General features: G+C 39.9%; 1 protein-coding gene, 1 long non-coding RNA gene, 8 other non-coding genes and 1 pseudogene across 13 annotated transcripts in view; 1 reads left to right on the forward strand and 10 right to left on the reverse strand.

Annotated features, from left to right (window-relative positions):
• Nucleotides 1-1754: 1754 nt before the first annotated feature.
• LOC108697833 lies at nt 1755-8984 on the reverse strand. Of its 4 annotated transcripts, none has more exons than XR_005963086.1 (11): nt 8775-8984; nt 8356-8428; nt 7092-7136; nt 6559-6607; nt 5596-5632; nt 5008-5312; nt 4401-4437; nt 3713-3764; nt 3402-3438; nt 2641-2692; nt 1755-1825 (listed from the first exon to the last, which is right to left on the reverse strand). It is a non-coding gene; the product is annotated as an uncharacterized LOC108697833 (long non-coding RNA). The 4 variants fall into 4 exon arrangements; XR_001932486.2 differs by having other exon boundaries at nt 5008-5063; nt 6946-7136; nt 8775-8983; XR_001932485.2 differs by having other exon boundaries at nt 5008-5063; nt 8775-8977.
• Nucleotides 2520-2608, reverse strand: LOC121396662. Its single transcript, XR_005963108.1, has one exon. It is a non-coding gene; the product is annotated as a small nucleolar RNA SNORD88 (small nucleolar RNA).
• LOC121396664 lies at nt 3127-3215 on the reverse strand. The gene has a single exon (XR_005963110.1). It is a non-coding gene; the product is annotated as a small nucleolar RNA SNORD88 (small nucleolar RNA).
• On the reverse strand, nt 3592-3680 carry LOC121396666. The gene has a single exon (XR_005963112.1). It is a non-coding gene; the product is annotated as a small nucleolar RNA SNORD88 (small nucleolar RNA).
• LOC121396665 lies at nt 4136-4224 on the reverse strand. The gene has a single exon (XR_005963111.1). It is a non-coding gene; the product is annotated as a small nucleolar RNA SNORD88 (small nucleolar RNA).
• On the reverse strand, nt 4590-4684 carry LOC121396668 (annotated as a pseudogene).
• LOC121396663 lies at nt 5125-5213 on the reverse strand. The gene has a single exon (XR_005963109.1). It is a non-coding gene; the product is annotated as a small nucleolar RNA SNORD88 (small nucleolar RNA).
• Nucleotides 5799-5891, reverse strand: LOC121396667. Its single transcript, XR_005963113.1, has one exon. It is a non-coding gene; the product is annotated as a small nucleolar RNA SNORD88 (small nucleolar RNA).
• Nucleotides 6962-7050, reverse strand: LOC121396659. The gene has a single exon (XR_005963106.1). It is a non-coding gene; the product is annotated as a small nucleolar RNA SNORD88 (small nucleolar RNA).
• LOC121396658 lies at nt 8023-8110 on the reverse strand. The gene has a single exon (XR_005963105.1). It is a non-coding gene; the product is annotated as a small nucleolar RNA SNORD88 (small nucleolar RNA).
• A 15114-nt stretch (nt 8985-24098) lies between the features above and the next one.
• Nucleotides 24099-27891, forward strand: part of MGC147475.S (uncharacterized protein mgc147475 S homeolog) — a 42908-nt gene continuing 39115 nt past the window's right edge. Inside the window, exon 1 of the mRNA NM_001097703.1 lies at nt 24099-24196. The gene's annotated coding sequence lies outside the window, so the exon portion shown is untranslated. The remainder of the gene's footprint in view (nt 24197-27891) is intronic.

Genomic DNA, 27891 nt, shown 5'->3' on the forward strand with positions numbered 1-27891 from the left:
TTACCGTCAGCGGCCTTATTTTTGAATTCCAGGCTAAAAGGCAAGATCTAGTTGCATAAAAACCACTTGTAGTGCCAAACTCCTGTCTCCTGTAAGCTGTCAGTCCCCATTCAAGCACAGGATACACATTAGATAAACACTAACATACAAAGGGATTCTTCAGAACTTCTGTTATTTTCTGTGTATCCTGTGCCTTTCCTTATTTTTCAGCTTTGAATAGCTGCCCCCATGGCTACACAGCAGCTTGTTTATATAAACTATAGTAGTAGTACTTATCTGTTCTCTACTGTGTATCCTGTGCTTGAATGACTGCCCCCATGGCTACACAGCAGCTTGTTTATATAAACTATAGTAGTACTTATCTATTATCTACTGTGTATCCTGTGCTTGAATGGCTGCCCCCATGGCTACACAGCAGCTTGTTTATATAAACTATAGTAGTACTTATCTGTTACCTACTGTGTATCCTGTGCTTGAATGGCTGTCCCCATGGCTACACAGCAGCTTGTTTATATAAACTATAGTAGTGCAACATTATACGGCTTTCCATTGAAATGCATTCATTGTTTGGTGTTACTGTTCCTTTAATACACCTAGGCACACACTTTCATAACTATTAGTTTGCCATGAGAGGGAAGTTTATAGCAACCAAGACTAATCTTTGAAAGTATGAGTAAGCCCTCCTGCCATACAAATTGGTGAAAAAGCATGTTGTTGAGACAAAATTGTAAGTAATCCTTATACACCGATGCTCATGGTCTGCGTGTTTAAATGGCAACTAAACTCCAAAGTCTGGTGACTATTCACTTAGTAGCACAAGTACAGACTGAGTACTTCACCAGCCTTAGGGCTCTGATTATTATTGGCTGATCAGAACTAAAGAACTGACTGGCCTAGCTTCCTTGCCCAAATGGTGTGATGCCAAAATGTCTCCAAAGGCAGAAATTGCACCTGCCTATGATTGTAAATACCACAATTAAAAGAAAAAAAAAAGTCGGAACACTTTGGATATTTTAAAAAAAGTTTTTGTTCAACAGTAGTTTGTAATGAATAAAATTGTACTGTAAAGTAGTGGGACAGCCACTAATGCAGGGGTGTCCAAACTTTTGGCTTGCCGGGCCACATTGGAAAGAAAAATTGTATGGGGCCACACATAAAATACACTTTTAATTGTAAAGGAAATACAAAGAAAAGAACTACAATGCCAGTTGAATAACCAGATAGAGCTATACACTGGAATATGGGACACCTGGATAATAAATAAACGTATTATTATATTATTATTACTAACTGGGCAATGGGCAGAGACCCCCCTCCTCCTATTTCCTCGGGAACCAAGAGTTTCAAGCTGGGCCGCATTCATATGCATCCTGGGCCGCATGTGGCCCTCGGGCCGCAGTTTGGACACCCCTGCACTAATGTAAAGGAATCCCATGATTTGCTTGAGATTTCTACTTTCATCAAAGCAGTATCTGTGAGTGTCACTGGGTTTACTAGGGCTTTCCGCAACAAAACTTAAATCCACCCTTAAATTGACTGCCTAGTGGTTTCTACATTGTCTATAGTTTGTTGTACAAGAGCTGCATTACTTGCTGGCACTAGATAGAGATTTCAAATCTGTATGAAAACGAGCAAGAAGCCATGTATTAAAAAAACAAAACAAGGGACCCCCTTTGTGCAGCCTATGCCCTATTTTAGAAGGAGCAATGTATGAATTAATGTCAGGTCAAAAACAGACAGCACTCAGTTCAACATTTATTTCTAGAAGAATGTTTATTATATTAACGTTATGATCCTTTCATCACACTGAAGCCTCACGCCAAATCTGCAAGAAAACAATGTTTTATCAGGTTGCAGCAAATAAATAAATTACATACACACACACACGTTAGAGGCATAATAACCCATTATTCTCTATGGCTTAAAATTTTTATGTATTCCATATAAAATACTGGGCTGAATCAGACTAAATTAGGAGACCCTGGCCATTATGTCCAAACTTGTATAGAAAAAAAACCACACTAGCACATGAGACTGGTGTCTGCAGGGCAAGCCCTTGCAAGAGTTTTACTGCGGTGGTGCAACACCGCAGTAAAACTCTTGCAAGGGCTTGCCCTGCAGACACCAGTCTCGTGTGCTAGTGTGTTTTTTTTCTATACAAGTTCGCTGGGAGGTTGCCGTATCCTCCAATCACTGCACCGAGCAAAGCCAAATATCTGCACAGCGGGTGTGCGAGTGTCCTCTTCAATTGAAGCATTATGGCCAAACCCCACCTACTTCCCCATAAGCCCTAACCCCCCGTTTTGGACCCAGGGATCACACTTTCCATGTCTTAGGGCCCTCCCTCTGCTGTAGGGCTCCTCAGCTTTAGTGTTACCTCCCCATCCCGACTGTAGCCCTGATTAAATATACTAGACTTAATTGTTACTCTAACAGTACCATGATTGAATAGTTGCTATTAATCTGCAATAGTGAGATCTACAAAAAAGAGAAAAAATATTCTACTGCAGAAGACGGACCTGTCCCTCAGTCCCACTGTATGTCAAGTCACAATGGGGCACATTTGTCACTCACAATTCAGAGCCCAGTGCTGACATCACAGGGACAGTTTATAAACAGTCAAACGGAGCAACATGTTACCTTGGTATAAAGTGCATGCGATTGAGTTCCATCAAATTAGAAGTTGTCCAACCTGAAATACAAAACGTTATCCTTAAATTTTATCTAAGCTGCAACTCTTTAAACAGATTGTTCAGAAAATGGGAGAAATACAGTAGCAGAATGGTTCAGTGGAATTACTGCAAGCAGGCTTTAAAGGGAATTTCTGAGTTTAGCCTGCTCCAGCTTCACCTGAATATAAATTTATATAAAAATTAAAAAACAAAAAAAAACAATGTTTGTCAGTCTGCTTTAAAATTAAAAAAAAAAAGTTAAGGCAAATTGCAAAAAGGGGTAGACAGGTGCAAAATAGTTGCACTGTGTACTACTAAGAGTAGTTAGTACACTGCCTCGGGTCCGCCAAAACGCATTGAAATCGGCCATGTAGTTCTACCCTAACAGCACATAAAGTGTGTGCATCTGGACTCAGTTCAAGAAGACTTGGATTAGGCACATGTACAGTTCATTCTGGCCCTCAGACCCTCTGCATGTCAGGACAGAGGGGCACATGTATCAGTCATATGATTCAGAGCCCAGTGCTAACATCATTGGAACAGAAGTCACTGCACATTGGCACAAGGTCAAAGGTTGTCTAACTGACTATACACATGTAGCACAATAGGCAGATTGTTTTATTTTATTTATTAAATTAAAGTTACCTGTGTCTAAACTAACATTTTAACTGCTGAAGCTAAAAACGCACACAGTATATTTTTGACAAATTCCCATCCCTGGGTACTTACCAATCAACAGGTCAGTTTGACATAAATGTCACTGCGCCTTAAAAAGAAAAAGTAAATAGTTTAGTACAATAGGGCAAAGGATCATTTGTAACCTGCAACATGCTCTGGATTGACAAGATTTCAGGTTAAAATGGTGGCTACTCAAGTTCTCCAGTAAAGTCTGACAAACATAGTGAAGTTATTAGCAGATCATTCCCTCAGTCCCACTGTATGTCAAGTCACAATGGGGCACATTTGTCACTCAGAATTCAGAGCCCAGTGCTGACATCACAGGGACAGTTTATAAACATTCAAACGGAGCAACATGTTACCTTGGTATAAAGTGCATGCGATTGAATTCCATCAAATTAGAAGTTGTCCAACCTGAAATACGAAACGTTATCCTTAAATTTTATATAAGCTGCAACTCTTTAAACAGATTGTTCAGAAAATGGGAGAAATACAGTAGCAGTGGAATTACTGCATGCAGGCTTTAAAGGGAAAGTCTGAGTTTAGCCTGCTGCAGCTTCACCTGAATATAATTTTATATAAAAATTAAAAACAAAAAAAAAAAACAGTTTGTCAGTCTGCTTTAAAATGAAAAAAAAGTTGGGATAGACAGGTAGTACACTGCCTCGGGTCCGCCAAAAGCGCATTGAAATCGGCCATGTAGTTCTACCCTAACAGCACATAAAGTGTGTGCGTGTCTGGACTCTGTTCAAGAAGACTTGGATTAGGCTCATGTACAGTTCATTCTGGCCCTCAGACCCTCTGCATGTCAGGACAGAGGGGCACATGTATCAGTCATATGATTCAGAGCCCAGTGCTAACATCATTGGAACAGAAGTCACTGCACATTGGCACAAGGTCAAAGGTTGTCTAACTGACTTACACATGTAGCACAATAGGCAGATTGTTTTATTTTTTATTAAAATAAAGTTACCTGTGCCTAAACTAACATTTTAACTGCTGAAGTACACAGTATATATTTTTCACAAGTTTCCATCTATGGGTACTTACCAATCAACAGGTCAGTTTGACATAAATGTCACTGCGCCTTAAAAAGAAAAAGTAAGTAGTTTAGTACAATAGGGCAAAGGATCATTTGTAACCTGCAACATACTCTGGATTGACAAGATTTCAGGTTAAAATGGTGGCTGCTCAAGTTCTCCAGTAAAGTCTGACAAACATAGTGAAGTTATTAGCAGATCATTCCCTCAGTCTCTCTGTATGTCAAAGTCACAGAGAGGCACGAGTATCAGCAAATGAGGCTTCAGAGCCCAGTGCTCACATCACAGGGATGAACTATCAACTATTAAACCAGTAGTGCGGCTAAAGCAGCCTCAGAGAAGACAAATACCAACAGACAAGCAGACACGTCGTATTTGGGTACATATAATATAACTGTCCTACATTATAACATGGAATGCATATTTGCTGCTTTAGACGCAATGTCCTTAGGTAATAGAACTTGCATTTGTACTATACATTTCCTGCAGAAACACTACTCATGGTCTCATTGTAAAACAGCAAGAATGCACAGTTATGTCAATAATGCAAAGCAATTCTGTTCCCCCAGATTGTTATTAGCCCGTAGCTATTTAATATCTGTTCTACTTCTACATACCTTCATCTCAGCATGTGCCCGAGAATGATGTACAGGTCGGATGAGATATCTGCAAGCTACAAGGGAAAACAGTCATAACATTTCTAGATATTTCTCCCCCAGCCCTAAGCAGACGACCTGTCCCTCAGTCCCACTGTATGTCAAGTCACAGTGGGGCACATTTGTCACTCACAATTCAGAGCCCAGTGCTGACATCACAAGGACAGAGCACTCATTCACTTAAAACATTATGTACAGTATAAATGAGAATGAACATACAATATAAAGCTGATGCAAGGGTGAGCAGACAGTTGGTAGTTGGAACCCTAAAACAAAACTAAGGTTTTAATACCGAGCTGGCTGGAAAAACTTTCAGTACATAACATCCACTCTTCCGTTCAGTTCATTTGGATGACCGATTTAGGATAAGCATATAGATGCACATTGGCAAAAGCTCAAGGCTTATGTAATTGAACATACACATATAAAACAGGCAGAGCTGTGCCTAACAATATTTGCATTGCTGAAGCTGCAGTTAATGCAATTTTATGTTGTATTTTATGTACGCTGTCCCTTTTAGTGGAAATGTCTCCATCCATAGGTACTTACCCATTAATAGGACAGCTTGATATAAAGGTCAATGCACCTATAAAAGAATAATAATTCAGTATTCAGGCAAAGGTTCATTTGTAACATGCAACAGCCTCTCTATTTATGATTTTAGGTTACAATGGCTGCTACTCTAGTGGAGCTGAATCAGGAGTGCAAACCTGACCAACCTGTAAGTTCTCTAAACAAGGTTATAAGTAGATCATCCCCTCAGTCTCTCTGCATGTCAAAGTCACAGAGAGGCACAAGTATCAGCAAATGAGACTTCAGAGCCCAGTGCTCACATCACAGGGATGAACTATCAGCTATTAAACCAGTTGTGCATAAACAGTCTAATATAATGTCAGGCAGTGAAAAGGGTATTTTACCGCTCAAGAGCCCAGCTGAACGAGAACACTACCCACTTCCTTCACGAACAGAAACTTTCCTTTGTCTGCTTCATTTATACCAGAAACAAGTGTTCATGGTCCCATTATAAACCAGTTTCTGCTCACCGATATATGAAAACTTACAGGCAATGGAAGCTGCCCCCATAATAATTCATTAGACTTAACCAAAATCTGACTAACTCCTACATGGAGAGAGATTTCAGATGGGATAATAAGCAGTAACTTATTATAGAATTTTAAATTGATCATGATTATAAGGTTTCTTATTTGTGACATGAAGCTTATATTAAATTTTTTGTGACAGTTCCCCACTTTAAAGGGGCAATAAATGTGCACTGCCCTCCCCAATGTTCAAGATTATTTTATTAGTAATTCTTTATGCAACCAGCAAACCTATAGTGAAGCCATGATTGTAAGCATTTGGCCCGTCTAGAACCAATCAGCTACATTTTCCAACAACTTAAGTACTTCAAGCAATTTGTGAAATTACTGTAGGAAGTTGCGTACCTCCATTTTGTTTTTGTATTTTTTTTTTTATTATTATTAGCCCGTTATCAGTCCTTCAACTACATACCTTCATTTTAACATATCTCTGAGAATGGTATACAAGTCTGGTGGGATACCTGCAAGTTATAAAAGAAGGAACAAAGTCAACTGAATGAAATGGAAGCCTTCTTTATCATATTCATATATACACACATACATACATATATATATATACACACACACACACATACATATATATATACATTTTTATATGGTCATGAAACTCCTCGGTAACTTATAATATCCTTATATTTTACAAGAGGGGGTACTTTATTCACTATATATTTACATAAAGTGGGCAAAGGCATTCATTCTGTATACAAAGTTTATTTTGATATTCAGCCTTGACATTTAATAGAAATACTCAAGAACATGTTATATTTATCCTATTAATTTAATGGATAATTCCCCTCACCCCGAAAGCAGATGACCTGTCCCTCAGTCCCACTGTATGTCAAGTCACAATGGGGCACAGTTGTCACTCACAATTCAGAGCCCAGTGCTGACATCACAGGGACAGGTCTCTCTTCCACTTTAATATACAAATGAGTAAGAACGTACTAGATGAAGCAGACTTGATGACATGCAGCCACTTTAAGCTGTACCCTGAAACACAATGGAAGGTACATATATGTTAAATTAACACATTTCAGACAGAAAAGTGTATGTGCTATTTTAAAGGACGAGTTTGCGCAGAATTATGTGTTTCATGCTCTACAGAACATTGTTCATGGCCCCTATGATTCTGAATATTATAAAGAACACTTATGATTTAATACAAGGGGTTGAAGGCATGTTGATGCAACTGCAAGAGTGTGCATCTCCCATTTAAATTCTGCCCCTGAGAATCCTCTACAAGAATTCCCTTCTCTGGCGATTGTGTCTAACTCAACTCTCATGCACCTCTGGACATCATCTCCCACACAGGTATTGAAGGGTGACTGGTAAAATGTGATAGGCCTCCACAAAGAGGGAGTAGAATTATGTGATGTGAAGTTGGGAGACTTTCTGCACAGAGCCATTTTTCCTTGGAAACATACAAACAGGGATGCGCCGAATCCAGGATTCAGTTCGGGATTCGGCCAAGATTCAGCCGAAGCCTTGTGCCTGGCCGAACCAAATCTGAATTTGCATATGCAAATTGTGGGGAGGGAAGTTTTTCACATGACTTTTGTGTTACAAAACAAGGAAGTAAACTATTTTTTTCCACCTTTTCCTTTCCGATTCGGGATTTGGCCGAATCCAAAATAGTGGATTCGGTGCATCCCTACATACAACATATCCTAAGAATAACACAAAGCCTAGAGAGCAAACTATGGTTTTAGTATACACAATTTATTCTCTTTCTATAGTTTCCTTTAATTTGCAACCCATGGATAACACATTGGCAATACAGATTAAGCACTGTACATGCCATTGACACATTGCTAAAAGGTTTTTTGCAGTTAACACTGCAGAAACCTTCACCAGTTCTCTATACTCAGTCTTACTTCTGGCTCTCAGGCCCTCTGCATGTCAGGACAGAGGGGCACAGTGTCCGTCATATTATTCAGAGCCCAGTGCTAACATCACAGAACCAGAAGTCACTGCACATTGGCATTAGATTGAGAGTTTTAATAAGAAATTTCTGGTAAAGCCAGGATGCACCAGCTTTAGCAAAAATATTTTATCTTTACTGCCAAAGGGCTGAGGTAATATACCTGTTAAAGGCTACTGGAGGCCTAAGAGTATGTGGCGAACATCCTGAAGTGTAAATCACCCATTCCTTTAAATTACTGGCTTGGAAAAAAATAGCTTTATAAGGAAGTAACATTTATTCTCATACCTGTAAGCAAGAGCTCATTCTCATTTAATTCACACGTGCTCTTCTGCATTAGGCGGGAGGTTCAAGAGCAGACCTGATGGAGAGAAGCAGACGGTAAAGCCATTAAATATTTCACCATGTGGCATGGGGTTGTTAAATTACAACTCCCACCAATAACAGTGTGTGTGTGTGTGTATGTATATATTTACACACACAATGTTAATGATGGGAGTTGTAATTCAATATATATATATATATATATATATATATATATATATATATATATATATATATATATATATATATATACATACACACACACACACAAATTTTTAAAAACCATTATTACTATATTATATATCTATATATCTATCTCTCTAATGAGTGGAAGTCAGACCCCTCTCCAGTTCCCTCACACAGTCCCCACTTCTGCCACTTACCTATCTATGTACCCAGGAGCCTCTGAGCAGAAGCAGGCACCGCAGCCACAGGGAATATCGTGTAAAATATGGTGGAACATCTTTCTGCAGACAGAGCCGTGGCCAAAAGCAAAAGAGCAGCAGCACATCCGCCCTCCAGCAAGCTCCTATGCCATGTGGCCTCTCTATTCCTACACGTGTGAGTGGGGGTGGAGCCAAAAGCGAGAACTTCATTTCCTATTGCGACACTTCCTGTGACGTAAACCCCATTGAAATAGGATATGAAGGGACAGCAGAGAAACGAATACACAATGCGCAGACTACAATGCACAACCAGTAGCATGTTTTAATTCTCAAAAAACTCAGACTTTGTTACACAGGAATTTAGAGCTACATGCAGGGACTTAAACGGAACTTCCGGTTTCTCTCAGGTGGGAGCGCGTATAGCGATTGGCAGAGGGGCATTCTGGGAAATCAGAGCATTCATGTTGTTTGTGCACATACCACGTGGTTTTCTGGTTATAGAGAGTCTGGTTTAGGGCAACATTGTGACACAATTTAGTACATTTGCAACTGGGCGGTAACTCATGGCAATATGTTAGATGTCTGCTTATTGCTTTCTGGAAAGAAGCTTGTCTAGGGCGAACCTGCCAACAGTTTGGAAATAGAAATGGAAATGTCTCCTCCTGGATGTCACAGCACCACTTGAAATTGAATTTCTCTAAAATAAAAATGATTATATTTCCTCTGGTATCTTCCCCTGTACCTCACTCAATAACATCACCTTTCAATCAACCACACAGGCACACTGCCTAGCAATTATCTTAAAGGGATACTGACATGGGAAAACATGTTTTTTTGTTTTTCAAAATGAATCAGTTAATAGTGCTGCTCCAGCAGAATTCTGACCTGAAATCCATTTTTCAAATGAGCAAACAGATTTTTTTATATTTAATTTTTAAATCTGACATGAGGCTAGACATTTTGTCAATTTCCCAGCTGCCCCAAGTCATGTGACTTGTGCTCTGATAAACTTCAGTCACTCGTTACTGCTGTACTGCAAGTTGGAGTGATATCACCCCTCCCTTCCCCCAGCAGCCTAACACATACCTCCCAAAATAAAAAGAGAAGGCGCACACCCTTAGTTTGAGCTACAGGGTGCTAATCCATAGGTGACTCCCCATAAGGGTCTCCAGAAAAATTTACAAGAATTCAAAGTAATGGATAGCACACCCCATTTAAAGAAATAAAAGTAAATGTATTCCAAAAAACAAATAATGAACAAAAAATAATAAAGTAAGAAGGTATTTTTTGATTTTTGTTTGATTTGTGCCCCTCAGGAAGACCCTTAAGGTCGAAACGCGTTGGGCTCACCTTCTTACTTTATTATTATTTTTTGTTCATTATTTGTTTTTTTGAATAAATGTACTTATTTTTCTTTAAATTGGGTGTGCTATCCATTACTTTAAATTCTAACACATCCCTCCCAACTGTCCCTTTTTCAGAGGGACAGTCCCTCTTTTGACAGCTTAACCTGCGGTCCCTCATTTTTACTGGAAAGTCCCTATTTTCTCTGCACTGAGCAGCCAGAAAAAGAAACAAAGATTCTAACTTAATTGGCTTTTAGCAGAGAGCCCAGAACAGCTAACAGGTGCAAATAAGATACTTTGTAATAATTTTGAGACACAAAAAAACAGTTTAGATAAGGAGAAATATTTACAAACTTTAATAACCTGCCAAATTTTGTAAAATGAACATGGTAATTAGGGGTTGTGGCCACATAAAGGGCGTGGTCAAACATTTTTGCTGCACTACATGCGAAAACATTTTTTGTCCCTCTTTTTATTTCCAAAATGTTGGGAGGTATGCTAACAACAGAACAATGGGAAGGTAACCAGATAACAGCTCCCTAACACAAGATAACAGCTGCTTGGTAGATCTAAGAACAACACTCAATAGTAAAATCCAGGTCCCACTGAGACACATTCAGTTACATTGAGTAGGAGAAATAACAGCCTGCCAGAAAGCAGTTCCATCCTAAAGTGCTGGCTCTTTCTGAAAGCACATGACCAGGCAAAATGACCTGAGATGCACCTTCACACCAATATTACAACTAAATACACTTGCTGGTTCAGGAAGGAAATTTTATATTGTAGAGTGAATTATTTGCAGTGTAAACAGTGTGATTTAGAAATAAAAACGACACCATAAAAATAGGGTCGCCACCTTTTAATAAAATTTCCACCCGATGGTGGAGGGGTCGGGAGCAAAAGGGCGGGCCGTGATTTCAAAGGGGGTGGGTCGTGATGTCAAAGGGGCAGAGCCATGGCACACGATTGGATGGGGTGGGACGTGCCGTCAAAGGGGCAGTGCCACGTTGCGCGATTGGCCAGAAGCCGGCAAAAAAGGTGAGTTTTGACCAGACTGGGGGCAGGCCACGGGCTTTTATTAGGTGTATTACAAATTTACCGGCAGCTACATTTCCGGTAATTTGTAATACTGGCCCCAGCCTTAGCTAGGCTGGTAAAATACCGGCGAGGTGGCAACCCTACATCAAAATCATGACAGAATCCCTTTGAACTCCTATCTGTCTCTTACACACACATTCAAACAAATCCTGTGAGACATTGCCTAAATATGACCTCAGCTTAGATACAATTGTTACGCTTCTTTTGTCTCTTGGGACTGTTCTTCAGCAGAAAACAGGAATACAGATTGAAGTGAAACCCAGAAATGTTGCCTTTGCCACGTCCTAAAATGCTTGAGATGCTCAGCAGCACAAGATTATTTTCCAGTCAGACAGACCTACTAAAAATGAAATAAATGCAGAGTAACCTTTTCTAATAAGGCATGTGATCTATTATTTAGAATATCTGGGACCTGAAGTTGACTGATTATGTTTTTTTCCCTTAAAGGAAAACTAAACCCTAAATATTAATATGGCTAAAAATGCCATATTTTATATACAGAACTTATTGCACCATCCAAAGTTTAATTTTCTCAATAGCAGCAATGATCCAGGACTTCAAACTTGTCACAGGGGGTCACCATCTTGGAAAGTGTCTGTGACACTCACATGCTCAGTGGGCTCTGATTGGCTGTTGAGAAGCTAAGCTTAGGGCTCGTCACTAATTATCCAGCAGAAAATGAGCTTCCCTGGCTGTAATATAAGCTGATGCTACAGGTTTGCTGATTATTAAAATCTGATGCTAATTGCACTGGTTTCTGTGCTACCATGTAGTAATTATGTGTATTAATTACTAATCAGCCTTATATTGTGACATTTCTATTCTATGTGTACTGTATATTGTGAGTGGGTCCCTAAGCTCAGTAAGTGACAGCAGCACAGAGCATGTGCAGTGAATCAGCAGAAAAGAAGATGGGGAGCTACTGGGGCATCTTTGGAGACACAGATCTTTACTGCTAAAGGGCTGTGGTTGCCTTGGGCTGGTACAGAAGCACAAAACATAACATACAAGTTTGAAGCCTACGTCTTTAGTTAAGCTTTAAATAACATTAAATAAACCCAATAGGACTGTTTTACCGCCAATGTTAATTTATGCAACTTATTTAGCTTTAAGTACAAGGTACTGTCTTGTTACAAGAATAGTAGGAATCATTCAAAATTTTAATTATTATTTGCTTAAAATGTACTCAATGAGAGATGCCATGGCCTTCCTATAATTATAAACTTTCTGGTTATTGGGTTTCTGGACATTGCAATCCCATACTCTTTCTTTCTTTTTGTCTTTGTCCCTGTGTTAGCTTTCATTGCCTCTATATTCATTAATGGCAAGGCTTGTTTTTCACCAGTATACAATGGCAAATAAGATTACAGCTTATTTACAAAGAAAGAGAGGGGGGTGAGGTACCCCATACTTTTTGCCAACTCCCCCACCAAATCCTCTTGTTCTCAGTGCTGTCAGGCTTTTTGGAATAAAGAGATGTGCCCAACTGTGAATAGCACGAGTACTATCTACAATGGAAATGGCTGGCCATAGGGATCCTACCATTTAATATGATATATCTCCAGCACTGCATTAGTGGACAGCAAGTAGGGTTACCACCTTTTCTAGAAAAAAAATTCTTTCTATATTTTTTTTGCCATTTTTTCCTATTAATAACATTGGCATCAAGCACCATTTTTACCAGCCAAAATAACATCCAGGTGGCAACCCTAACAGCAATGTGGGTGCCTGAAAATGGAGCCGCCAGGCAAACGCAAGTTGTATATGGATCAATAGTCTCCTGCAGTTACAGATTGTTTTGGCTAGATGGCGCATATACAGTAACATAACAACCAAATCAGTATGTCGTTGTTCTGTGATATTTACAGGTAAGTGACAACTGGAGAATTAATATAAGGAGACAGGTAATAATATTGTGTATCTCCATGATGTCACTTCCACCCCCCAACCTCTGCCGATTGATTTTGTAGGAAAGTATCTGGCAGCAGTGAGAGTGTTTTTTTTTAATGCAAAAAAAGTTGTATTTACCTTGTAGGCACCTGAGGGTTGTGTAGACCTAAAGCTGCTGCCTAGGTACGGGCCCTCAAGTACCAGTATGATATGCTTCTGGTCGGGGGGTCTGCTGTATGGGAGTTACTCCTTGAGGGTCTACATGCTTGATTTCTGGCAGAATCTCATCAAGTGTGAAGTGCATTGCCATGTTGATGCTTTCCACACCCAGTGGGTTACTGTATATCTGATCATTGTCCCTGGTCCAAAAATTTGAAAAAAAAAATGATTTAGCCCTGCACGTGAGTGGTCAAATATCAGTTTGTTCTGTGACCTTGGCAAAATAGAATATCTTGTTTACTGTATGTAGACTTTCAGAACACAACCAGATTAATAGATTAATGTAGCATTCCCTTAGTGGAAAAAAGGGGAAGCAGAATATTATTATTATTATTATTATTATTATTATTATTATTATTATTATTATTATTATATCCCTCCAGCAGAGGTTCCCAGGGAACATTAGTGCACATGGCTCTATAGAAAACTAAACAAACTAAATGATCTGGCGGCCCAGTTTAGGTATGTCCGCAGCGGTTGGGGACCCCTGCTCTATAGTGTTCCTCTAAGCCGGGATCCCCAACCTTTTGAATTCGTGAGCAACATTCAGAAGTAAAAGGAGTTGGGGAGCATGGAAAAATGTTCTTGGGGTGCCAAATAAGTGCTATAATTGGCCATTTGGTAGGCCCTATGTGGATTGTCAACCCACATTGAGTCTCTGTTTGGCAGTACATCTGTTTTTTATACAACCCAAACTTGCCTCCAAGCCTGGAACTCAAAAATAAGCTCCTGCTTTGAAGCCACTGAGATATAGAACACGAACAGCACCTTCTTGATATAATAAAAAGGCCTTTATTCAAACATGGCACAGACCAATCTTAGCAACGTTTCGAGCCGTCTCTGGCTCTTTATCAAGCTAACTGAGAGCAACATCCAAGGGGTTGGAGAGCAACATGTTGCTAATAAGCTACTGGTTGGGGGATCACTGCTCTAGTTGATCCATTACTTTTTAAAAAGTCTCTGGAAACACAATGGCATCAGCTTGAAGGCTGATTGAGATCTGGTTTCAGGATCCTATTTGCTTTCCTAGATACTGCTTAAAACCCAAATATGGTGGCCTGGAATGTATTTTATTGCATGGTTCCAGGCAGACTGAATGTGATCCAGTGGGAGTCCAGGAGCTGTGCCCAGAATGTCTGCAATATGACTGCATATGTGTGAATGGCCAAACTTGTTCCTATAGGGCTGGTCTTATCCAAATTATAACTAAATATAAAAATATCCATACAAAATATTGCATATATTTATATCTCTGTAAGTTACACATTTACTGTCCCTTTAACACTTTATGAAATCAGATTCCCACAAGCCACACACAGAAATAAACCCCACAAGTCCCATCAAAGTGAGACCATGCGGCAGGGTGAGTGTGTTATTCTTAGCACTTCCAGCTGTCGTCTGGAATGCCACGAGTGTAGGAACAACTCTGCACAAAACGTGGGACCTGGTAACCCCTAGTCAGCCACACAGTGATTCGCTGACAGATCAGCAATAAATTGCTCATGCCTTTCTACCCACTGGAGTCAGGAGAGGAGTCAGAGCAGCATATAGGCCAAAAAACAACCTCTTTCTAAGGACAGAGACACACGGTCAGATTTGGGGAGATTTAGTCGCCCGGCGATAAATCACCTCTTCTTTGGGGCGACTAATCTCTGCAAACTGCTTCCTGCCAGGTAGAATCTAAATCGCTGGCGGGATGGCATTCTGAGCGCTTCGTTTTACGAAGTTACCCGAAGTTTCCCCGTGAGGCAACTTTGGGTGACTTTGGAAAACGAAGTGCACCGATTGCCACAGTGGTGGAACTACCGGGGGGAGCAGGGGGTGCGAGCGGGCCAGGGCCCGCACCCCCTCAGGGCCCCCCGGCAGTCCGTGCGCCACTGATAAATGCGGGCTAATGCGGCGGTACGGAGGGGGCGGGGCCCGACTGCGCGTCAAGCACCAGGGCCTGCCCCCCTCAACGAACGCTACTGGATTGCCATCCTGCCGGCGATTTACATTCTACCCAGCGGGAGGCAGTTTGGGGAAGAAGAAGAGGCGATTTGTCTCCCCGAATCTGAGTATGTGTCTCTGCCCTAAAGAGTCAGCAATTTAAACTTACAATCCAAACTGATATTAGTGTTATACAGATAAACAATCCAGCATATTATAGGTCTCAAACATGGGCATTGTCTTTAACCTACATTTATATATTGATACAGAAGGGTGGGGGGTCCTGGTATTTCTGTCATGAAGGCTGTTGTTTCTCCTACTCAATGTAACTGAAGGAGTCACAGTGGGACCTGGATTTTACTATTGAGTGTTGTTCTTATATCTACCAGGGAGCTGTTATCTGGTTACCTTCCCATTGTTCTGCTGATGGGCTGATGGGCTGCTGGGGAGTGGGGGGGGGGGTTATATCCCTCCAACTTGCAGTACAGCAGTAAAGAGTGACTGAAGTTTATCAGAGCAAAAGTCACATGACTGGGGGCACATTGGAAACATACATAGACACTGAAACGAAAAGGGAGTACCCAACCCTGAATATTTACCCCTAGTTTCAAATTGTAATTATTTTAATTTTTTATTCAGTCCCTTGCCTATTCATGTTCCAGTCTCTCGTTCAAATCACTGCCTGGTTGGTAGGGTAAAGAAGACACTAACAATCAGCTGCTGGACAGAGCTGCAGAGATACTGAACAAAAAGCTAAATAACTTACAAATAAAATAAAAACCCCTTTTAAATGTGTCTGTTCTATATTATTAAAGTTGTAGTATTACATCCGGGTCTGTGTTGCCACTTTGCACATTTGCCTTAATTTCTGTAAATTGACATCATCTGAAACCCCTCCATAAATGAATCCAGCCAATTTCTGATCTGCTTTTCCAAGTTGTTCCAGAAGCCGTCTGTCCCTTCATCTAGAGCGGAGTAAAAAAAACTGAAAACAATGTGGTGAATGTGGGTTTCAAGCCAGCGCTTGTGCTCAGATTCTTTATGGTCAGGGCAGGAGGCCAATGTTTGAGTGCTTCAAACAGGTCATGAATATAGTGACTTCTTGAACACTTACATTTCAAATCAAGGATACATTATTCCTTGTAGAAAGAGTCATATTAGAAGTCAGATTAATGCGCACCAAATATAAGGATAGATTTTTCTGCACATCCATAGCATTTTTTGTGTTCTATCTTTATACATAGAACACACATCTATGGCCAACCTGCTGTATAGTGGAGCAAACACTGGTCCCAAGATCTTCATACCTAATTAACTGACTGTGTGGGTTGCATTGATTTTCCCTCTTTGAGATCAAATATTTTTTTGGGTCCCCTTTGGTAAAATAAGCACTCTGAGCTCACCCTGAAATTTCACCCAAAAGTATATTCACCACCCAGGACGGCAAGACTTTCTTTTTGCCCACCATGCCTTGTTCTTCCCCTGCTGGATATTCCTTAGCAACATACAGACATGATGTGCACCCTATTATTTACCTATTATAAAGGAATACCAACAAATAAAAGTGTTTTAAAGTAGTGAAAATATAATGTAGTGTTTCCCTGCACTGGTAAAAATAATGTGTTTGCTTCAGAAACAATACTATAGTTTATATAAACAAGCTGCTGTGTAGCAATGGCAGAAATTGAAAAAGTCTATATGGCACAGATTAAATAGTGGATAACAGATAACACCATTATGTTCTACAGAGCTTATCAGCTATCTACTGTGTATCCTGTGCTTGAATGGCTGCCCCCATGGCTACACAGCTGCTTGTTTATATAAACTATAGTAGTACTTATCTGTTATCTACTGTGTATCCTGTGCTTGAATGGCTAACCCCATGGCTACACAGCAGCTTGTTTATATAAACTATAGTAGTACTTATCTGTTACCTACTGTATATCCTGTGTTTGAATGGCTGCCCCCATGGCTACACAGCAGCTTGTTTATATAAACTTTAGTAGTACTTATCTGTTATCTACTGTGTATCCTGTGCTTGAATGGCTGCCCCCATGGCTACACAGGAGCTTGTTTATATAAACTATATTAGTACTTATCTCTTATCTACTGTATATCCTGTGTTTGAATGGCTGCCCCCATGGCTACACAGCAGCTTGTTTATATAAACTATAGTAGTACTTATCTGTTATCTACTGTGTATCCTGTGCTCGAATGGCTGCCCCCATGGCTACACAGCAGCTTTCTGAAGCAAACACACCAGTTTGGCCAGTGCAGGGCAACACTGCATTATATTTTTATTACTTTAAAACACTTTTTATTTTTTGATGTTACAGTTCCTTTAAGAGGAAGGTGTAGAGAAACAATGTTGCCAACATTAGCTTAATTTTTGCCCTCAATATAATTTCTAACATCTGATCAGCAGATTTCTATTGAGTATCTTCTTTCTTCCTGTCCAGTTCTGCCCCTTTTCTGCATGTGAGTAACAGCTGGAGGTTAATACACCAAGTAGTAAGTACAGTGGCATAACTAGATGTTACTGGGCCCCACAGCAAAATCATTTTAGGGCCCCTAAAATATCAAGAGGTTGTCCTGTTTTACCAATATCTATGAAATGTATTCATTAATTAGGGCCTCTTGGAGTCCCCTATACCTCCTGGGCCCCCTGCAGCCGCAGGGTCTGCTTCCTCTGTAGTTACGCCCCTGAGTACATAGTAAGAGGTAGTGTAGGCAAAGAACGGAAGACTTATAGATTAGAATCAAGGTAAGTAGCAGTAGAATATTCAATGATTACTCATTAGTGGTGCAGGAACCACTTGTTGAGTTTGGTTGATTTCAATGTTGATTTATATAAGAGACAGGGCCTGGCTGATGAACCACAATAAGGAAACATGGTGCTGGGGAATCCCTAATGTTTATGTGATAGAGTGTTCAGGCTCAGCAGTATTGTGTCTATATTATAGAATACATGCTTTAACAGCTGCTAGTAGCTGGTTAGAAATAAGTTTGCAGGTTTATTCCAATATAATAAATGAAACTTATTTGTATGTAACTTCAAGTAGCAGCTGCTTGTCTCCATTTCTGACACAAATGGCAGCAGACAATACTGCCTTTCACATGGAATACTTCTAGAAATATTTAATTGGGGAGACAACTGCCCGTTCATAATGGAAATTGCACTCTTCAGTTTTCCAATCATCTGCCTTCAGCCTCGTGACTGCAGCGACTTCCATATTGCGACCATATTGCTTTGAGGCTTTGATTTTAGCAAAACATTTATCGGAGGAAATAGTTCAACAAAACCAATCTGCATCTGGCAGATTAACCACAGGGACGCAGAAATGTGTCATGTGCAAGAGAGTCAGATCAAGATGGTTTCAACAAAATGAGGTTATTTGTCCCGTTGTTGCTTACCTTAAACCCCTTATTCTATGGGGTAATTATAATTTATCTGGCCTTGTGGATAACTCATTTTAGGGCCCCATGGAAAATTCATTTTAGGGCCGTCCTAATCTTTGCAAATAAGATATTTTTCCTAAGCCTATATTGCAACTCTTTACCAGTCAGTGCCTTGCTGGGCTCCCTATAACTCCTAATACCCCCAACCAGTGGCATAACTTAGAGTGCGCCGGGCCCCCCTGCAAAAAAATCTTCAGAGGGGCCCAGCGCACTCCCACCTGGTGCAAAGTTTGCATACCTCCCAACATTTTGGAAATAGAAAGAGGGACAAAAAGATTTGGCGTGCGAAGCATGGCGAAAATTTTTGACCAGGCCCATTTTTGTGGCCAAAACCCCTAATTACCATGTTCATTTTACAAAATTACAGTATAGCTAATGAAGGTGAATTGCCCTTAAAGCTGCAAGTCACAGTTTCACCAAGAGACCTGCTTATCTTAAATTGTTACAATTGTTGCTAATATAGTTAGTTAGCCGAAAATGTAATGTATAAAGGCTGGAGTGACTGGATGTCTAACATAATAGCCAGAACACTACTTCCTGCTTTTCAGCTCTATTGGTTTCCACTGATTGGTTACCAGGCAGTAACCAATCAGTGACTTGAGGGGGGGGCACATGGGTCATAACTGAATCTGAGCTGAATGCTGAGGATCAATTGCAAACTCACTGAACAGTTATGTACCATGTGGCCCCCCTTATAGTCACTGACTAACTCAGAGTTAGAGGGCTGAAAAGCAGGAAGTAGTGTTCTGGCTATTATGTTACACATCCAGTCACTCCAGCAATTGGGTATGCAATTATATTAACTGGCAGTGCCTAACATTTGGTACCTCCCAGTGATTTTAGTTCTTCTTTAATTAGCATTGTAATTGTCTGCTCCTGTTGTTCTAGGGTCCCACTCAACTAAGCGAGCTTTCAGTATTTTGAATGGCAGACTGTGAAATGAATAGGAAAAGTGATACATAATATTTAGAACACATTTTTAGCCTCGGATTTAGGCTTTACTCTTTGTGCTGGAGTCAGCAATTCACATTTTACATTTCAGGCTGGAGAGAGAGACAAAATAGAAATGCAAATAGCTCAAAAAACACACAGATATACACAAAAAAAGAAATTAAAAATCAAATTGCAAATTGTTTGATAATATTGCTGACAACATAAAAGTTTGTTTTACAATTGAATTGTTTTGCCTAAATGCTTCTTTTCAATGCTATTAGGACTCCGTGGTGTGATATAGTGAATAAAGTACCCCCTCTTGTAAATTATAAGGATATTAGATGTTACCAAGGAGTTTCATGACCATATAAAAACACAAGGCCGAAGTCCGAGTGTTTTTATACAGGTGATGGAACTCCGAGGTAACTTCTAATATCCTCATATTTTACAACTGGGGTACTTTATTTATTATAATACACAAGTTTCAGTGAGTCATGTGACAGAAATGACATCAGAACTCAGCGTTTATAAGGATATAATTTACATGATATTCGAGGCTTTTGTGTATTATATAGTGAATAAAGTACCCCCTCGTAAAATATAAGGATATTATGTTACCGAGGAGTTTCATGACCATATAAAAACACAAGGCCGAGTGTTTTTATACAGGTCAAGAAACTCCGAGGGTACTTATAATATCCTTATATTTTACAAGAGGGGGTACTTTATTCACTATATAATACACAAAAGCCATGAATCTCCTGTAAATTATATCCTTATAAACGTTGAGTTCTGATGTCATTTTTGTCACATGACTAACTGAAACCTGTGTATTATAATAAATAAAGTACCCCAGGATACTTCTAATATCCTCATATATTAAGTACCCCAGGGTACTTATAATATCCTCATATTTTGCAACTGGGGGTACTTTATTTATATAATTCAGTGAGTCATGTGACAGAAATGACATCAGAACTCACCGTTTATAACTGATGACATCAGAACTCACCGTTTATAAGGATATAATTTACAGGTAATTCATGGCTTTTGTGTATTATATACTCATCCATGCTGACTGGAAAATTCAGTACATATTTTTTAGTTTTAACCATTACAATTCCAAATAACCTGATTATTTGTAGTTTGATCTCAGTATCCCTGAGATGGTGGTGCAGGTAAGGAACATTTGGCAGCCAAAATGCTCCTCCTGGATGGAAATGAACTATAGGTAATGCAAAATGTAAGTAATAAGTAATCGCAGAAATGTAAAATGATTCTCTGCCTGCTGGATCTTTTCTATAATTCTTTTACAATCCCCTCTTGGATAGTAAAGTGCCAATTACATCTTGACCTTAGGAAATCATTGCTTGTAATGGCTGCGTAATTTCTTTATGGCTGTCTGCTGAAATATTCATACAATCAGGGCAGCACATAACCAGAAACCATTACTGGGATGACTGTTAGATAATAGGTCTGCATTTATATTTGTGAGTTCAGATGTATGTTGGTTTACAGGAAACCTTATGGTAAGTACAAGCGCCCACACTACTCATTCACTGTCAGTGCACACAGACATTATTGTATTTATTAATAGTGTGTCTCTGTGTATGGACCATAGAGAATAACTGAACTTACTGCTCCATTGCCAGGATCCTTGGAATAATTAAAGTCATGCCTTGCTCATTATCACTGCAGTTTTAAAGGTGTTGTTCTTCTTGAAATTAACTTTTAGTATGATGTAGAGAGGGATATTCTGTGACAATTTGCAATTGGTTTGCATTTTTTATTTTTTGTCGTTTTTGAGTTATTTAGCTTTTTATTCAGCAGCTCTCCAGTTTCCAGCAATTTAGTAGTCTGGTTGCTAGGGTCCAAATTACCCTAGTAACGATGCACTGATTTGAATAAGAGACTGGAATATGAATAGAAGAGACCTGGATATAAAAATTAGTAATAAAACGTAGCAATAACAATACATTTGTAGACTTACAGAGCATGTGTTTTCTGATGGGGTCAGTGACCGTAGCGTAACTAGAGTGCGCTGGACTTCCGGCGCACCCCTATCTTCATCCTCCTGCCCACTTCCCACCCTGCCCATTTCCCGCCCCGACTTGTGTCCCTTTCCTCGCCCGTAAGAGAGCAGCTGGGAAGGAGAGGTTTTTCTTATTAAAGGGGACCCGTCACCCAAATAAAATATTCCAAATCCTATTTTATCATGTTAGTCAAGCAAGATGAACTTTCCTTACACTCTTTAAATTATATGAATCTTGTTTCCTTCAGTCTGGGAATTTATAATTATAACAAGCAGGCAGGAGCCATTTTGTGGACATTATTATTAAGGCAAGTCTTGTATCATCTCAGAATCTTGTTTGTGCACCAGAATGGGGGACCTGATGTCCATCCCGATGCCCTGGCTACACAATTAAATGGTGAAGAGAACTGGGGGAATGTGGGGAGAGCAGTGACATCTAGGAAGTGCTGAATGGAAAGTGAAAGTAATTGTCTGCCCCGCCTCTCTGCCTAAGGCATAGAGAAGGGCCAGGCAATATTTGATTGACAGCTGAGATGTTTAAATGAGTTTACAACAGCTATGAATGCTTTAATAAAAAAAAAAGTTTGGATTTCAAGTTTAATTTGAAAAGGACTTTTATTATACAGCTTTTTATGTCTGGGTGACAGGTCCACTTTAACTATAGAGGAAGCAGACCCCATAGTCCAGGCTCCCTCTGTTCCCCGGCCCCCCCTGCCACTAAGGGGTCTGCTTCCTCTATAGTTACACTACTATTCCTATGTTGGAGAAGTGTAAGCGTGGGTAGTTGTTTTATTTCTTAAAGGGGTGGTTAACCTTTAAAGGCAACTTTAGTATGTTATAGAATGTAAAATTCCTAGCAACTTTGAAATTGGTCTTCATTATTTATAATTTATGTTTTTTGAGTTATTTTCTTTTTTTGTTTCTGACTCTTTCCAAATTTCAACAAATGCGCTGTAAGGCTACAAATGTATTTTTTATTACTCATCTTTCTATTCAGGCCTCTCCTATTCATATTCCAGTCTCTTATTCAAATCAGTGCATGGTTACTAGGGTCATTTGGACCCTAGCAACCAAGTAGCTGAAATCCCAAACTGCTGAACTGCTGAATAAAAGGCTAAATAATAAAAAAATGAAAACCTATTGCAATTTGTCTCAGAATCTCACTCTCTACGTCATACTAAAAGTTAATTTAATAGTGAACAACCCTTTTAAACTGCATTTGAGGCTGCAGTGGGGTTCTTAGGGCAGATCTTGCAATAAACAATTCTGTTACAAACTGTTGCACAGATCATATTATTAATAATAAGAGCTCAGACTTCTAAGTCATCATCATTTATTTATATAGCGCCAACAAGTTATGCAGTGCTTTACCTCTTATAACTAGTGATAAGCGAATTTGGGGTGTTTTGCTTCGCCCAAAAATTTGCGAATTTCCAGCGAAATTTGCGAAACGGCGAAAAATTTGCGAATCGGTGCGAGCTTCTCCGTTTTTTGGACGTCGGACACCTATTTTTTTTAACGCCGGTAAATTTTCTCGGCGGTTTCGTGAATTTATTCGTTGGCAACGAATCGCGGGAATTCACTGCGAATTCGCGCCTGGCGAATAAATTCGCCCATCACTATTTATAACAAACAGAGAAGTAGCATTTTATTTTTGCTGAACTGGCTTTCGTTCATGAATAGACAAGTGGGGAATATATATGAAAAGGCTGCATAGACAAGTGCCTATTATAGAACTTCAAATTCCTCCTGTACAGGTATAGGATCCCTTATCCGGAAACCCGATATCCAGAAAGATCCGAATTACGGAATGGCTGTCTCCCATAGACTCTATTTTATCCAAATAATCCAAATTTTTAAAAATGATTTCCTTTTTCTGTGTAATAATAAAATAGTAGCTTTTACTTGATCCCAACTAAGATATAATTAATACTTATTGGAAGCAAAACCAGCCTATTGGGCTTATTTAATGTTTAAATTAATTTCTAGTAGACTTAAGGCATGAAGATCCAAATCCCGAGCATTCTGGATAACAGGTCCCATACCTGTACAAGTAATCAGGGCTATGGAGTTCTTTACTGGTGGATTCTGCCGGATTGTCTGTTGCTCCTATGATAACTACGCCCATTATGGTACAGGGCAAAAAATATTGAAAGAGCTGCACAATACAATAACAGATCCCAGAGAAAAGCCTGCAGCCAGGGAAGCGTCTCACTTGATGTACAGATATAATGTAACACAGAGCATGATATTATCCTGCCCAAGCTCTGAGACTGGATCTGCAGGCATTTGGGAGCTGGCTTTATAGCACTCTTTCCATCAGCTCTGGGAAACTGCTTTCCCCATCTGACACTGTCTAATATTACCCCTCCTACTCCCCCTTCTGCCTCCTCCTCTGTTGGCCATCTCTAGCCCCGGCTAGCTGCCAGTAAAGTCTAAAAAGTCATCATCTGTAAGGCACAGACAGGCAGCCAGCGAGGGAGAGAAAGGGACTGCAATCAGCAACGGATCTGGTGAGTTCCCTTCTCTATTTTCTCTTTATTCTTTCTATGTGATCCACCCAAAGAGAGGGCTTGGGGCTTTGATCTTGGAAGACGTTCAATTGCTGACTTTGTGAATCTACAATAAGATCCCTGGGAACTCGGTATGGCAACGCTTTATGCCAAGGTGGAAACCTGAAACCCTGTCCATATACCGACTGAAGATATATATATTCTCTTGGGTTAAATCAAATGAAAAATAGACCACGCTTAATCTGTCTGACAGGTGGCAAATGACTCTCTGCTTTTTTCTACTTTTCACTTTTATTCAATGGGTAAAGATTTGCATTTGGTATTAATCCATAAACGTTTTGTCAGACTTCACTCCCAGCCACGCTCTCCCGTCAGCCAAAGGCTGGGAGTTACAACTCAGCAACAACTGGAGGGCAGCAGGTTGGACAGGGGCATAACTATAGGAAGCAGACCCTGCACCTGAAGGGGGGCCCAGGAGATATAGGGGCCCCATGAGGCCCTAATTCATATACAGTTTCAATAAATATTGGTAAAGCGAGTCAACTTTAAACATTTTGGGGGCCTGAAAAATAAATTGCTGTGGGACCCAATAATATCTTACTCCACTTCTTAGAATGGTTTGGTGGTTCAATGGCTAGTGCTGCATATCTGGAAAGTTTGTCCTGCCTGAAAGTCTTGCCTTCCCTCTGCAATTGGATCATTAGATTGTCAGCTCCTCTGGGGCAGATAACAATGAACAATCAATGTATAAAAAACATCATTCCCATATAAATAAGAACCTTCAGTGAGTTTTCACTTTGTATTCAGAGCCTTAAGGAAACATATTTTAATGGATTTTTCTGTTTTATTTACAAAACTTGTTTACAAATGCGTTTTGTTTATTCCTCTAAAACATTTGCTTTGTGATATAAACTCTGGCCACGTGTCAGGAGATGGGGCTTTGATATGATTGGGCACCGTAAAAAATAATGTTTTATTGATTATTATTGGATCAAAACTGTGTCCCTCTAGCTGTCACAATACTACAGTTCTATGTACAGTAGATGATTGATATTGTAGTCCCAAAGCAGCTGAAGGGTCAAAGATTCGGTCCTGACATCAATGGGATGTAATGAGAGATTATTTTATGATAAAACATATAACCCGAAGTCTGCTAAACTGTAATATTAAGATTGTTAGCCCTATTAAGATTGTGAGCTGTTGGTACAAGTATTAAGTGACTGTTTTATATGCTCCTTGTAGAGGTTGCTAGGGTCACAGTGGATAGAAGTATTCTGGGCTCCTGAAAAACAAAAATATAGTTGAGTGGTAGGGAATTCCTTCAGGCACCAGGATTAGATGAGAGCACCTCCCTCCTGCCGTCTGAAATCTACCTCCTTTCCCTTAGAGCAGTAAGGTTGCTTAAATTGTCCTGGAGGAGCCCAGTCTGAAGGCCAATTCGTGGTGGTGTTTGGGGTAAATACTCATATGTTTGCTCTAGTTACCCAGACTGAATGCCACTTAGGGTGACAGAATGTCAGTTAGGATGACATTTTTTTAAACTCTCTTATTTGCAGTATTTTTATAGCAGGTTTTAACAATATTTCCATGTTTCTGATACCTTGTTATTAAGAAGTGGGATCTGATCAACTTTGAAATACAAGTAGACGGCAAAAAGTCTGAAAAACCACTTGTGTTAGGGCAGGCATTTCAAATGGGTGTTTTGGGAGATGCAACATATAGTCAACAGTTTGATGTAGTCTTAGGGCATGGACACACATGCGGATTTTCGGCATGGTCCGCAATGCGGTTTTTAAAAAAGTGTAAACACACTAGCATCATGTGCCATTGCCTAAGCTTGAAACCGCTAAGCGTATTTATGCAGCTTTTTTTAAAAACTGAGGTGCAAACCGTGCCAAAAAATGTGGCGAAAATCTTTACTTCTTGGGTGTCTGGCTAGGCATCACCATGTGGCATTAGCTTGAGTAGCAACAATCATGGCACACAGTCACATGCATTTAGCCAATTATATTGAGCCACAGGCTGACTTGTGATGAAGTTCAATGTTTTGGGTGCATAACACTCTCTTTGTCTAGTTTGCAGCTCGCGTGGCCCTTTAGGGTAAGGGCACACGCTAAGATTCAGGGAGATTTAGTCGCCCAGTGACAAATCGTCTCTTCGTCGGGCAACTCATCTCCCTGAAAAGCCTTCCCGCCAACTAGAATCTAAATCACTGGCGGGATTGCACTCGGAGCGCTTAGTTTTCAGAAGTTGCCCAAAATTGGAAGGAAACTTTGGGTGACTTCAGAAAACGAAGCACTCAGAGTGCCATCCCGCTGGTGATTTCGATTCTAGCCAGCGGGAAGGCTTTTTGGGGAGATATTAGTCGCCCGAAGAAGAGGCGATTTGTCGCGGGGAAACCAAATCTCCCCAAATCTTATCGTGTGCACTTATCCTTATAGAAATACATTAATGTGGCCCTTGTTGAGTTATACCAACTTAATTTGGAGTTTTGTGTTAATGAAGTTTAGGGGATTCCAAGTACCATGTATACATAATAGAGGGAGGAGCTGGGTTAGGACAACCCAAGAGGAACTAATAAGTTTGCAGTAGCAAATTGTAGCAATAACAATAAAGGTGTAGCCTTACATAGCATTTATTTTTTAGATGGGGTCAATGGCCCCCATTTGAAAGCTATAAAGAGTCAGAAGAAGACAAATAATTAAAAAACTATAAAAAGAAATAATGAAGGCCAATTGAAAAGTTTCTTAGAATTAGTCATTCTATAACATACTAAAAGTTAACTTAAAGGTTAGTTAGTGACATGCAAAGAGCTCTGCCTGATCCAAATGAAACTAAGAGTCTTGGCATTTAGGCAGAACTCTTAATTTTGATGTAAACGTAGCTTCTGAAAACACATGACTTTATTTAAATGCAATGTTGGACAATAGTTTAGTGGAGTAATATTTGGGGTGCATTTCTGCAAGTGTCAGCTGTAGTATATTATCATTTGTGGCAGTATCTTTTGTGGGATACTAGGAGTAGCAGTTTTGCTTTGTAGAAGCCATTCTAATCGCACAGCAATTTGATCAACCTAAGATCGGTCAGATTTTTAGGGGACACCCCAAATTTTCTAGTTTTAAAAGAAGTCTCAGAAATTAGTTTGGCCATTATAAAAATGGTGTAGGGCCTACATGAGTTTGGGTGGAATTGGGGTGTGGCTAAAGTCATTGATCTTACGTTTCCTGGGCCTGCCAGTTTCTAAATTTCCTGCGAAAGTTGTGAAATGGAGAAAAATTTGCAAAACGTGATTTATGACGCTGGCAACAATTTGACGCTCGCCTATTTTATCCAGCATTAAAGTCAATGGGTGTGCGGTAAATTGCCGTCAGTGACGAAATTGTAGTCGGGATTGTCAAAAAACGGCGTCAAAACGGGGAAATTCATCACGAATTTGCGCCTGGTGAATACGTTCGCCCATCACTAGTAAGTAGTAGTTGAATGGAGGCACAGTTTTACAACCAAAAGCACACCTGCCTACCCTACATAACATTTTACCTACTGTAGAACTGAATGAAGTCATAAAAACATTTATATAAGCAGACAAAAATAAAGTCTGGAGTCTCTTGATTAAAATATCTCCTGCAGCCTAGCCAGCCTGTATGTTTCTCCTCTAGTCCCAGGATCCTCTCTTAGACACTGGATTTTAGTTACTG

Source organism: Xenopus laevis, chromosome 7S (genome assembly GCF_017654675.1).
Source record: "Xenopus laevis strain J_2021 chromosome 7S, Xenopus_laevis_v10.1, whole genome shotgun sequence".
In the NCBI taxonomy this organism is placed as follows: domain Eukaryota; kingdom Metazoa; phylum Chordata; class Amphibia; order Anura; family Pipidae; genus Xenopus; species Xenopus laevis.